Source organism: Rosa rugosa, chromosome 1 (genome assembly GCF_958449725.1).
Source record: "Rosa rugosa chromosome 1, drRosRugo1.1, whole genome shotgun sequence".
Taxonomy (NCBI): domain Eukaryota; kingdom Viridiplantae; phylum Streptophyta; class Magnoliopsida; order Rosales; family Rosaceae; genus Rosa; species Rosa rugosa.
The window spans coordinates 36,514,464-36,529,535 of NC_084820.1; positions in this window are offsets into that span (position 1 = coordinate 36,514,464).

Consider the following 15,072-nt stretch of genomic DNA (forward strand, 5'->3'; position numbering starts at 1 on the left):
TTGTTGCTTTTGTGTGAGTGTTTGATTAAATTTGCATGATAGATATCTTTTGTATTTTAATCTTAAATGGTTCGAAACTTTTAGGGTTTTTATATGATTGGTGCTACAAATTTAAGAACATGAATCAACTTTTTGGTTTTGTGTTCTTAAATCGAAAAGTAGTAAAGGTTTTGTGCAAAAATCGGATTTAATCAAAGAGAATTGCAATTAGGTGGACTTTTTCATACTAAGTTGCACACTTGAGTTGATAGCCTTTCTAGATGCTTATTGCGTTGAACATGTTATGATTGACTAGCTTTCTAGGGCTTGAATGCATGTTTGATAGGATTAGTCTTTGTGCTTTCACTTAGATTAATTAGCATTGAAAAGTAAAATATGGGAAATTGTTTGCTTTTAACGTTTCACATGATCAACTCCTCTTGCATGACTTTGATGAACAATGTTAGAGTTTGAATCGATTTTAATCATGATTTTCGGTTTTGATCTTTGTTTTCTCATTCCATTCGTTTACTTATGTTTTATTTGTTTTCTTAACTTAGTTTATTTTTCGAGAACCAAAACCAAAAAAACTCCCCTTTGAATTCGTAAATAGTGATGTATATGTGTGAATATTATACTTTGTTTTAATTTTAATTGTTTAATTGTTTGACAATGACAGGTGTACCCTCAATCCCCGGAATAGAACGATCCCTATTTGCTTATACTACTAACGATGTTTTCAGGGTTAAATTATGCGCTTGCTTTGAGCGTATCAGTGAGCTTTCGGCCTCGCATGCCCAATAGGGGCCGACCCAACCATGCTAGGTTTGAAAAATAATATACTTGAAAATATTTACTACATAATATTGTGCACGTTTATCAAAAAATGCTTTAAGAAAAGTGGCAACCACAAACATTTGTTTTCTTTCATAAAACATATGCAGTATGCTTCACACACTTGGAGCTCCGAGATACTTACCTGCCGGCTAAAATAAAACAAATCGATGACCGACCTGGTTCGTCCTGAATTCGAGAACCAGTCAACTACTCTGTAGTACTTCCGACTACAAGTAGTGAAAGTGTCCATTTCCTGGCCCTGAGTCTCCTATGACTGGTTCACTGTCTATACTCACTCTTTCTCGACAAACATAGGAGCACGGCCCCCTCCGGAGGTTCACGGTTATCGACACCGTGGGATCCCTAGGAATCTACGCGTCTAGGTCCCATTCACTTTTAGGTCACAAGTACAAACATACAAGGGTACAGTATCTCAACATGCAAGTCTAGCCTCGGTTTTCGCAATTAGCAATTATCAGTTCTGAAAACACATATATCACGAGGCATCGACTAATGAACAACCAAAAACGTTCTTACAGGCAACATACTATCTTAGTATAGCATTCCACATATACTGAAAAGTATCTAACAAGGAAGGGACAGCTCACCCTACCTGGATATGGAGTGCTCGTCCACATTCGGGTTCGTTCCCGACTTTCGATCATTTGTCTAAATCCATGTGCACACGCTCGAGTCCTTTAACAAAAATCATACCGATAAGTAATTGATTTCATAACTCACTTTAAAATTCACCAAATAACCCATGATCGATAATTATTAAAAACCATTCCCGAACAATTCACTTAAAAAAGTAAGCTCATTCGGGATATGGTGATCATACTTCTTTCGATAATATAATTCGGATTAAATATTTAATTCCACTGTCCAACATTCCCTTTCTTAAGCAACAAATATACTTACCATTCCCAAATAATCCAAATGATCATTGTTGCATTTGAATCATTCAGAATATGGTGATTATACTCGGCACTTTCACCTTCATTTGTTTAGCATTTTTACTTTAAGAAAACAAATCACGATTACCATTCCCGATGGATTACAATTTTGGGATATGGTAGCTTTAAAGTACTTCACTTGTAATTTACTTCATTTATCGAGATCGAATGTCCTAATTTCATTTAACTGCATAGAGCTCACCAAATTAACCATTCTTTGCCTACCTTGAATTTAGAGTTAATTACTGTTTACTCCCTATACTTATAGGGTTTCATCGTTTCAGTCCCTGACCTTCGAATTTCACTTAAAAAGTCCCTGAACTCCCAATTTCCTCCCAATTGGTCCTTTCCGTCTAAATTGTCTGTTAAATTGCTGACGTGGCATCCATTTTACGCCGAAATGTCTATTTTACCCTCAATTGCTTTTTTTTAATTTTTTTTTTTTTAATCTTTCTCTGTTTTTTTTTTTTGCCCTTTTGACCTCTTCTTCTTCCATGGATCCCCAAAACCCAATGCCCCTGATAACCCCCTTCGTCTCCTCCATCGATTCTCCTGAGTTCACTCACCTAACCACCTCCCTAACTCGCTCCGCCATCATTGCCCTCGACGCCGAGTGGAAGCCCCTCCGCTCCCACCACCCCACTTACCCAACCGTCCCTCTCCTCCAACTCGCCGGCGACTCGGTCTTTGTCGTCTTCCTGCTCGACTAGACCCTCCTCCAGATCAATTCGCACCTCCAATTCCTTCAACGAGTCATTCTCCGACGATCGCGACCCGATCTTCGAAGCCCCGAAAGTCCAAGACTTTGAGAACATCTAAGGAGGCTCGGCCAGGTTCTCCACCAATTTCAAAGCTTTCAACTTGGATTCCATGTACGGCGGTGGTGGGCCCACTGATTCCGCCTCCAAGTTCGCCGATTCCGGCCCGGTTTTCGACAAGCATGATACCGGTCTTTGATAAAGCATTGTGAAGACTTCTCCAGAGAAGATAATTCTCAATACCCATCTGTCTCAGGTGACAAACTCCCCCAACTGAATCGTGACCTCAAGAAACAGTTTGAGAATCTCACGGCCAAGAAGCGCAAAGGCAGAACTCCATCTCTTCGTTTTTGGTAAATATTCTTTTTGAGAGAAACTGGTTTGGCGAGTTATTTGCTCCTGTTGATCCTTGTTGTGTGGCCCCTTCTCTTGTGCTTTCGTTCTTCTTGTTTCTTCTACAATGTATTTAGCTAATTCATTGTTTGTTGACTAGGAATGTCTCCCTAGATCGGTTCATGTTGGTTTTGGTTTGGCTGAGCCGCTTGTGGCCATATAATTAATATGTTGTATTTCCAGTTTTGGTTTTTAATAAAGATGGGCTCGGATTGTTATTCATACGTTTCCCAGGTACCATATAATGTTAATAATAAATACTCTTCACAGCCATTAGGGTCTTCAGTTGGACTACCTGATCAAAAGACAAATGAAGGTTTTAGGGTTGACTGCCGGGGAGAAGAAGATGGAGAGAGAGCTGGGTTTGTTTTGGAAGAAGATGATGGAGATAAACAGAGGAGAGAGAGCCTGGAAAGAAGAAAAGGCAAAAAGAAAAAACAGAAAAAAAAAAGAAGAAAGAATAAAATTAATTAAAAAAAAAAGTGAGGGTATAATAGACTTTTTAGGGGGGAAACGACCGCCACGTCAGCAAGATAACGGAGTCTTTGACGGATGCTTGACGACAGGGATCAATTGGGAGGAAATTGGGAGTTCAGGGACTTTTTAGGTGAAATTCGAAGGTCAGGGACTGAAACGATGAAACCCTATAAGTATAGGGAGTAACCAGTATTTAATCCTTGAATTTATGACAAAACCAAAATTACATCAATGTCATCTCCTTGATTAAACACAAACATATCACAAGCATCTTCAGTAATCACAAAGTTACCACAGATGCCATACCAAAGGTTTAAACCACCATATCACCATTTTTTACTCTTTTCCCTTCATGAGGCAACAACAATTTTCTACAATTTTTAACAACTTCACTTCGTAAAATAACTCCAACAAACCCATTTACAACAATCAGAAATCGAACACCATCAATTTCACAATTCAGAGTAACAGGCCCTTACCACTCTTCTTTTCCAAACATGGATTCGATTCAAGCCAGCTACTTTTTCCACCACCATCAATCCATTCAGACCTCTAGCAGAAAACAATACAATCAATACTCAACACTCAACCAATTTCGCATCCATAATAGAGTTTGCGGTCCTTACCTTAATCGATTATAATCGAAACTGACCCAGTAGCTCATTTCTTCTCCAAAGCTTCAAAAACGCAGATCCCACAACACCTCACACAATCCCAATTAAATGACAGAGTTAGGGATTTTGTTTCACGTCAAAGCAGAAGCTCCAATCAAAGGGGAAACGTGAAGATTACCTAATAGAGGCGGTCTTAAGCTCCAACAGCCGTGAGCGGCGGAGCTAGAAATTTCTCACACGCCTGCGGTGGCGTGTGCGGCGCACGAGGTGGCTCTGGTTGGGGCCCTAGGGTTTTGGTGTTTGACAAGGCGCTGATTCGATTCTTGATGGTGGCTTCGCTCGGTTTGGACTGGAGACCGGAAAACGAAGACATGCAGAGGCAATACTCCGATGACGGTGCGTGCGGTAGTCTTCCGGCGTCGATCGTCAGCAAAACTTTGGGGTTTCAATGCTCAGTTTGGTCTGGGCACGTTGGTGTCAGCGGTGTGTTGAAATGATGGTCGGAGATGGAAGCTCTGGCCGGCCAACCTGGCGGGACTGTGGTGATCGTCTGTGGAGACTACCGGCGATGCATGTGGATGGTGAAGCTCATGTTTTGGTCGGACTTGGGTGCTGGTTCGAAGGGTGGAGGCGGTGTTGCAAGGTGGTGACCGGAAGTTGGGTTTCCCGGCGATGGCAGAGAGAAGGAGAGTGGAAGAGAGAGGTCGGGGTCGATGCATGGAGTCGATCTCTCATGGGTTTAAGTCGGATTGAGGTGGTGCTTCGATTGGTGGTAGCGGTGATGTAAGGCGGTGGCCAGACAATGTGGTTCCGGCGATGGCAGAGGGAGAGGACGAGAGAGTGAGGTCGGGGAGAGAGAGTGTGTGCGGCCGAGAGTGAGGGAGAAATGGTTTTTGGGGTGTTAGGGTTTCCAAGTATCTTATTTATACTCACGTACGAGAAATGTCAAATTTGCCCCTTCGACGAATTACACAATTCTCCTAGCTGATTGCTTTCGGTTTTGGGCTCATGACGTTTCTTTTATTTGTCTTTCGTCGGAAACTTTCTAAGCTGTTTCTCAACTTCGTCATAGGCCTAAAACTTGATCTCGTAAAAACCCAAAATCCAAAACTTTGTTACAACTCAATTTATCGTCTTCGAAACTTTAACAAACGGTCGCCTCACTAAACTTCGATAACCTTCTAGGCCCAAATGGAAGAATCTCAGCCCAAACTTAAATTGTCAGCCCAATAGGTGGTCTCGATACCAAAATAATTTCCAAAATAAATTCCTTCACTTAAATTACCTTGCGGAAAAATCTTATTGGCGAAAAATTACCTTCAAAAATTAAACAAAATTTTCGGGGGCTCATAATCATGATGGAAAACTAGTCAACAAACCAAAATAAAATCCGAAACCAATTCTTTCCGAAATCAATTTATAATCTGAGATCAAAAGATATGCTCGATAATTGAAACGATAAATGAATAAATCAATAATTCAGAACATATTTGCATGCATCATTTAAATCAAAGGTCCACTCACAGTATACAGCTAATGTGGCACCCAAGCATGAAGATCATCGTCGAGCGATGGGTCGGTACCTCGTCCTGTACAAAATTATATTCCGTAAACGACAATTCGACAATTAAATACGAATCTAACATGAAACCCAAAAACCCCTCGTAAACTAATATCTCCATTACTTCTTAGATTCAACCCAAACTTCACCACTAACATTAATCGGTCGATTAAGTATTCCATAGTGGAAAGAAAAGAAATCCGAAGGTCGAATTCCTATGAATCGACATCTGGAACTCCAAACTTCGGAAATTCCTAATCAATAACAAACCTCTTCAATTTCCACCAAAATCATATCTGCAAAATCTACAACTCATAAATAATTTATCTAGCTAAAAACAGAAGCCAAAATCCTGCCCTAAGCTCCTCCACGTGCTACCCACAGTGGCGGCGCGTGGGGTTCACAAGCCGCTGACCACCACCTCCTCAGGCCACCAAATAGTGGTAGCAGCCTCGCCTCAACCTCCCTAACACTTCTCTCAACTAAGACAAAAACCAAAACTACCTTGAACTGCCGGAAAATCAAGCAAACCCAAAAATTTGACATGAATAGTGCAGAAAAATTCTTGTCGTGATTTCTCCCTCCACGCTTCGATTTGCTACAAAAGGCTTGGAGGGCTTCAAATGCTTGCCAAGGCGCTTCTACCAGTCCAAGTTTCGTTGCCGGAGGTGGCCGGAGTTGGGAGAAAATGGCGTTGACCTCTAACTGCTACAGTGAATTTCTATGGCTTGTATCTCTCTTTTCCGACCACGATGCGATGATCCACCACCACAGATGTGTCGAGGGGGAGGAGAAGAGTCGAATGGTACCGAACTGCCGATCACACGCTCCCACGTGGTCGGACGAAGGAGTTGCGACGGTGAACAATGAGAAGGAGAGAGAGAGAGCTCGGGGGAGGAGAGAGAGAGAGAGAGTTACTGCGGTGGTTTCCGAAAATGGAAACCTACCACAGTAACTTTCCATTTATATAGAAACTTATCATGAACAGTAACTTTAGTATTTCGATCATAACTTTCGCATACGAACTTCGATTTTTCCGTATCACATATGCAAGAACTCATTTTAACGTCCTTTACGACTTTCATGAAGAAAATTTTCTCAAAAACTGATCCGAACAAAAAGTCAACTTTTAGGGCCACTAAAAGTATCGAAACAAAGTAAAAAGTGAAAGTAGTTGTCGTTTACCGTCTAAATGACTAGTAACCGGGTAAATTGAGATATGGGACGTAAATTTTTTTTTTTCGGGAACTCGAATTCTGTCTGGATGTGATTTTGATCGGATCTTCTTGTTCTTGGTCTAGTGGTGGTGGGGTTTGGAATTGGACTGTGAGGTCGGAGAAGAGGTTCTTATCGAGGGGTTCAGATGATGATGATGGTGGAACTTCAATTTCAAGTCTGAGATTTTAAACATGAGAATTTGGGTGTTTTGTATGAAGGTTTTAGGTTCTGAATTGTGAAAAGGGGATGAAAGGAGAGAGCGATGATGCTCGGTGGTGATCTGTGAAGAAGGGGAAGAGGTGTGCCCAGCGGGGGGTCACAACACATGTTACAAGATCTGGGGCTAACGTTGAAACTCAAATCTCAGAGTGATTTAGAGAAACTGAGGTATTGAATTTTTGATTGATTGTGTTTTTAGTTTATTGGTTTTGGAAATTTTGGTTGAATTGGATTTGATGTTGGGTTTTGAATTGGGGCTGAATTTAGGGTTTTGAAAAGTGAGGTGGTCGGGTGGAGCAGCTCGAGGAATTAGAAAAGGAGATTTTTTTTTTGACAAGATTGGAGAAGGAGAGGTTGAAGGAGATGTTCATCAGGAAAGGGTATTGACCATTTTGCCCTTCTTGGGAGTTTAAAAGCTGAAAAGTGGGGCCCCATGTCGGCTCCACCTCAGCACATGACATTACATTCGGAGATAAATTTTAAAAATGGACTCAGCTGATGCGATTTGAAAGCATGGACCAACGTGATTATAAAAAAAAAATGGACCAAACTGATTTATTTAGACCCAACGTTTGAGGGAGTAAACTGAATTTAATAAAAAAATAATAGAAAAAGATGCTTAGAAAAAAATAATGGATTAAAACATGAAGAGACAAAAATACCCTTCAAAATATGCCAGTTGGCAGTCTCCGTAATGTAGCTAATGGCTCCAGGTTCGATTATTCGGTCAGGGTTAGAATCTCAGGTACTTTTCTGATATTTTTAAAACTTAAGGTACGAAAGTTTAGAATGGTGAAAAGATGGGGTACTGTATGGACCATTTTCCCTTTTAGCTAAGTTTTGATGTTTTATCAGTTATCTGGGATCAAAATAACAAAATTATTTTCCAAGAGAAATGTCCTAAAATCATGGATGATAATTTATTCTTTTGAAAGAATCATGGATGATATTTGAGAGTTAGAAGTTTGAGCATCAATTTTGAGATGCTCAAAAAGATATTTTGAATAAATTTCAAAAGAAATGTAATATGTTAATAGGTTGTTCTACTAATGTATAAACTTAATTTTGATTGTTCGATGATTAGTTATGGACGAGGACTTCTCAAAAATAGTATTTGGAATTTTGGATGCAAAACTTTCCTTGTAATTTTTTTTTTTGCAGCTTTCCTTATAAAATTTTTAAGTTATGTTATTTCCACTTTGTGTTTTTTTTTATCCGACACTTTGTTGTATAAAATTCCCTTCATAATTTTATTTTAATCATAAAAGAAAAAAAAATAGAGCCCTTTCGCTTCGTCTGGCTTAATTTATACTATTATTAATAAGAGAGCTTGCTCTCTATAACTGAATTTTTTTTTTTAACGATTGTAACCCTGAAATATTAATAAACTTTAAAACTGTTCAAGTATATCTGAATTGTGTGTCTAGCCCAAACCAGCCGGAAAAGCCTCGAACCGGCCACCGGAAAACTTGAACCGCTTCGGTTAGCCCCTCCAACGCTAGCCTCGCCTGCACCCCTGCGTGCCTCTACCCCGCGCATCCTGCCGACAGCTGCCGACAACCCTTGCAACAAGCTTCACGCAAGCCTCGCACGCCTCCTTCCGACATCCTTGCAGCCCCTTCGCGCAACCTGCAAACAGCTCCAGCACGCAGCCTCACACGCTAGCCCAACGCAGCCTCGTGAAGCCCCAGCGCAATCTGCCGAGCAGATTAGCCTTGTCAGCACATGCTTGCTGCCTAGAGTCCACGCATGCACCTGCCAGCGCCCAGAAGGTTAGCCTCGCTTATACCCACCCCCAGCTAAGTTCCTGCCATCGCCGGCCGCCACCTGTTTCCGGCGACTTTTCCGGTGAAGTTCCAACGACTTTTTCAGGTGACTTTCCGACCAATATTTCAAGGTATTTTTTACTAAAAGTTCCCGTTTTTGAGTTTTTTCAATTTCTCTTCTTTTTCTCGAGGACTAGCAACCTCCCTTCTTCTACCCCCCCTTTCTTCTTTCATGGGGAGACCTAAGCCGAACTGTGGGGTTTCGTGCTATCTCCAGACTTAGAGTTTGTAGAGAATTTATGATCGACCACTTTCGATCTAATCCAATACCTCTTGGAATCAAATTTCTTGGGAGCGATTACGCTAAAAAATTTCTATTGTTTTTGTGGTAGCTTTTTCTGCTCCAAAACTAATCCTTTTTCTTGTTCTCTTTCAGGATGAGTAACCTGAACAAATTGGACTTTGCTCCTTTGGGAACAACTGGCTCTGGATATCACAAGTGGGTTCGTGATGTCTGGACGTGCTAACTGTTGAGCAAGCTCAAGCTTTGGAAGCAAATAGAGCAGCATTAGAGGCAAATAAGGCGAAAACCATCATTCTAATGACTCATCATATGAATGATTTCGCTCCAATACGAGTATATGAATGAAGAAGACCCTAGAAGGCTGTGGGTCTCACTCGAAGAATGCTTTGGCAACGTCCGTGACTCCCTACTTCCTGACCTAGAAGTGAGATGGCATAATCTCCACTTTTGTGATTTCAAGATAGTTCTTGATTACAACTCGGAAGTACTTCGCACTAAATCCTTGATGAAATTCTGTGAAAAAGATATCATAGATGCGATGTTGATTGAGAAGACTCTCTCTACCTTCCCCATCTCTGCTTTGATGGTTGCTAAGAACTATCGAATCGATGTTACCGCAGGACGGATCATAAGGTTTCATGAGCTCATTGGAGCCATGAATGTCGCTGAAAAGCATGACAACATCCTTGTGAATAACTATAATTAGAGACTCGTGGGAACAGAATATATTTCAGAGTCCAATTATAGTTGCACCCCTAAGGGACGGCGCCAAGAGCTAAACCCTAAATCTAAGAACAATTCTAGACGTTCTGGTCCATATTCTTGCTCTAATGAGGAAGGTAACTGCCAAAATAGGCAAACACGGAACCGAAGAGGTCAACGTGGAAAGAGAGAGGGAGGCAACGCCTCTGGCCATGTTGGTGGTGCCACCAACACTAAGTGTCATCCAAATGACGGTTTCAAAGCTCCTCAATCAATAGAGTCTGAGCACAGAGATGTATGTTCCCGATGTGGAGTATCCGGTCATTGGGCACACTTTTGTAGAGCTTGTGGAGATATTGTCACCGCCTACAAAGCATATTGTGAAGCAAGAGAAGCTCACTATGTGGAACAAGAAGATCAAGAAGGTGATCTAGAGTGAAGGGTTGAAGACTTCAAATCTGGCAGAGATCAATAGATCACCAATTATGTTTAAGTCTTTATTTTTCCAAGAGATGTAAATCTGTAATAGGCAATTGCCATATATTTCATAGTAAATGTCATTGGTTTAGTTTCTCTTCAAGTAGGCTCATCCAAAATGAGTATGATGTCTAGGAAGTTTTTGAGATAAGTGGTACTTAAGCGAGCCTTGCTCCACCGACATCTTTCTACTCACCTGGTTATATTTATTTTGGAGTTATCAAAAGAAGTCAAACAACTGCCATTGTTTTGCATTAGCTAGTATTTGGATTAGATTCTCTTAATAGTTAAAAAATAATGATGTATTCCGTTGGCTTATAAATAAAATTTTGAGTTCTTTTCATATGACTTCATTTTAATTCTTAGCATATTCCTCTGTGACTACGATGGCTAGGCCATCAGGATTAGTTCAAGGACATGGAATATCCCAAATTCCTCTTGTCAAATGGCACCCTATTGCTGTCACAGAAACTCTCTACCCTCCTAGAGTAAATTGAACCCTATTGAGCCATTTGAACCAACAGATTTTATGCGGAAACACATGTAGAGAATGGAAAAGAGTTCGTTTGCACTACCTCTAATGATTGCGAATAAAGGCGCATCCTAGAGAAACTTATGTGTCTCTCTAGTGGATCTTATATCACCACTATTCAAGCTATTAAATCTAATAAAGTTATGAGAGAAGATCTCTTGGATTTAGACACATATTGGCTTTGTCACGACAGGATATGTCATCCTAGTCTTAATATGATGATCCATCTACTAAAGACTTCACAAGGACATCCATTCTTTCGAGTGAAACGAAGCAAGAATCAAAGGTTGATTCCTGGACTAAGTATGACTGTCGCCGCTGCCTCTGGCATCGCCGCCGTCCAACGCCGGCCTAGGGCAGCCATTGTCCCCCCTAATGACGCTTCCATGGCCATGATGCCATAGAAGGTGTTTCCCATGGTCATGACGCCATGGTTGATGGTGTAGTCACCAATTTTGCTTCCAATAGCGTTACAGACGCTCTGGCCCAACCAAAATCCTTATTAGTTGCTTCTAAGGCCTCTCGCTCATTCTACAAAGCCTGTTCCTCATGGAAATTAGGATTGAGACCGTCCTATGCAAAGGATACGAAAATACTCCTTCTGTTCTTAAGAGTCCAAGGGGATTTTGTTGACCAATTCAACTAACTTGCGGACATGTAAATATTTCATGATGTTGGTTGACACGCAAACACGCTGGTCACGTGTTGTGCCATTGTCCACTTGTAATGCTGCTTATGCTACACTCCTAGCACAGATCATATGGTGACTGGCTCACTCCTCGTATCATCTCATTCAGTCAATTGGATATGACAATGCTAGAGAGTTTACATCGAAGACTTTCGATGGTTATTGTACTGGGACTGATGTTGAACATCATATTCCCATGTACACACCCAAATGGTCTCGCGGAAACGACTACGATGGTAGCCTGGACATTGGTAATGCGTACCAATCTCCCTATATCAGCTTGGGGTTCTGCATTATCGCATGCAGCTATGTTAATTCGTCTACGACCCACCGCCACTGAATCTATCTCTGTGTTACAGCTAGTGACTGGATACAAGTATCTCGTAGTTATGCATATTTGAGTGCGCCATTTATGTGCCTATTGCATCACCACAACACACTACGATGGGTCCTCATAGACGAATGGACAAATACGTTGGATTTGAGACTCTAACAATCGTCCACCACATAATACCCTTGCCAGACGATCTCTTTACCGCATGTCTTGCGGATTGTCACTTTGATGAGACAGTCTTCCCGTCGTTAGGGGGAGATAAGAACACAGATGTTTAGCAGGAACGACGGGAATTGTCGTGGTCTGTCCCCACTATGTCTAATCTCGATCCCCGTTAAAGTGACAAGATCATACGTATCTGCTGCAAACATGTCTGCAAGGATGGACGTCCCTACGAGAGTACGTAACGCCACCCTACACGGAGGTAGGCATGACACCAACTCCATAGAGAGTGGCACTCTGGCATTACAGGGCATGACCCCAGCTAGGATGAGTGAGAGGCCCGTGGGTTCGAAGGATACTTTGGCACAATCCAATCCTTTGATCATCAACACTCAAAATCTGTCTCATGAGAATATTCCGGATTATGGTTATCGTTGGGGACGCCTCAACATCAGAACCTATTCTTGAGAATATAAAGCTCTCTGAAAATTACACTAGTGTACATGAGATGTGGGATAAAAACTTCATCATGATTGATGATGTATTCGCGCATTTAATAGCGCATGAGTTTGTTGAGTCTGATGATATCGAACCACGCTTCGTTGATGAATTAATGCCAACGTGGAGAAAATTGGCCTAAATGGAAAGATGCGATCCAGGTTAAGCTGGATTCTCTAACGAAGAGGAAGGTTTCTTGAGCCAGTGATGATGACGCCACCTAACATAAAACATGTTGACTAATTGGTGATCATTAGAAAGCGTGATGAGAAAAAGAGATGGTAATCTCGCCTTATGGTGCAAGGCTTCTCACAAAACACCCTGAAATCAACTACGATGAGACATATTCTCTCATAATGGATGTCATTGCACTCCACTACCTTGTCAGTTTGGTAGTTTCCGAATAACTGAACATGCAGCTTACGAATGTGGTCACTACGTATCTATATGAGGATCTAGATATGGAATATACATGAAGGTTCATGGTGACCTTCATTTACCGAAGTCAAGTGGTTGTAGACCATGGAGCGCATTTGTAATAAGGTTGAAACGCTCACTAAAGTGACAACTTGATTGGGAAGGGATATGTAAATGCACTCGTGTTCCTATAACAAGTTTCGAATTCTATCGCGGTTCATGTTAGTGACATGATCTTCATTGAAAACCCTTAAAGAGTTAAGGGAAACCGCTGAATACTTGAAATCCGAGCTTGAGATTAAGGATCTTGGGAGAACACGATTTTGTCTCGGTTTGGAACTTGAGCACCGTGTTGATGGATGCTTAGGCATTTTGACAAGGTCAAGCCCTCAAGCACGCCCATGATCATCCATAGTCTTGATCCTAAAATGATCATTTTCGTCCGAATGATGACGACGAAGATGTGCTAGAGCAGAAGTGCCATATTTAAGTACAATAGGCGCATCTCATTTGCAGTGAACTTGTTAGCTAGGTATACCTCCGCGCCAACGTAAGGCCATTGGATTGGTGCAAAAGATATCTTTCGATACTTGAGATGTACGATTGATATGAGCTTGTTCTATCCCTACAAAGAGATGTTGGATTCAGACCTATCACACACCAGGAACGCCGCCAACACTGGCCTGCGTTACCTATCCCCATCCCAAAACAACATTAGTGTTTTGGAAGGTTTTGCTGATGTTAGGTATCTCTCTGACCCACACAAAAGTCATTCCCAAATTGGTTATGCGTTCACCATGGGTAAAACCGCGATATCTTGGAGGTCTACAAAACAAACCCTAGTCGCTATATGTTCAAACCATGCAGAGATTTTTGCTCTTGACGATGTAGTTCGTGAATGTATGTGGATTGGATCCATAATTACGCATGTTCGAAACAATTGTGGTTTGGAGTCTACCACAGATGAGCCTACGAGCATTTATGAGGATAATGTTGCTTGCATTAAACAAACGAAGCAAGGCTACATCTGAGGCGACGACACCAAGCATAATCAGCAATAATAGACTTTTCTCAATATCAAAGTGAACAAGGTTCGATCTGAGGACAGTGTGACAGACTTGTTCACTAAGTCATTGCCTAAATTCTACTTTCGAGAAACATGTTGGTAGCATCGTTTACGGAAGTTATCAAAACTCCCATGACCGTAGTTATCAGGGGGAGATATCTACATGTATGGTCTCGAAACGTGAAGGGTGTGTTGTACTCTTTTTCTCCTTCAACTAAGGTTATTTTTGTCCTACTGGGTTTTTGTTACTAGACAAGGTTTTTGACGAGGCAACAAGAAGAGCACCACGTTTGGGCGACACAAGGGGGAGTGTTCAAGTATATTCGAATTATGTATCTGACCCAAACTCTAGTTACTTGTTTGAGTTGTAATAGGGTTAATCTTAGAGATATTCTCGGAGATATCTTCGTAGATATCCATTTATTGTACGATTATGTTTTCATGTACAACTGTGATTCTATGTTTGTAATCCTCTATATAAAGATAAAGATGACTTTTTTTTTCTTTTCTTTTTTTGAAAATGATATAAAGAGACCCTTATTATCAATGAAAGACACAATAATTTCTCTCCCAATTTCAATTTTCTAAAACAAAAACAAAATTAATTAACAAACACAATAACGTCAACACTCTAAACATAACAAATATATATATAAAAAAAAAAACCTATAAACACGGAGGAAAAAAAAAATCCCACTGCTCCATATCTCTCAACACAGTTATTAGTTTGGTTGGTTTAAGGGAACTAATTCTTTATTCGCAATCCCAACCCTTATTCCACTATAGTCCATTTCATTTGCTCTCTTTTGGCATAAACAGAGGAATACAAAATCTGGAATATTCACTCTTCTTCAACTCAAAATATAACTCCTGAAAGCTACACTGAGCTGACAACATAGAGCATGTTGCTGATAAACCAGACTTGAACTCCACCTCCTGCTTTAAAAACTCTTAACATGTTGGGTTGGTTAGTTTACAAGTCTACTAATCTTATAGAGTGGGAAAGAATCAAACACAAAAAAGCACCGACCTAAGAAAAAGCAAAAGAGAACATTTCAGAAATGAACAAATTGTCGAACACTAGAGAACTTCAATGCTAAACCAGATCATCAAA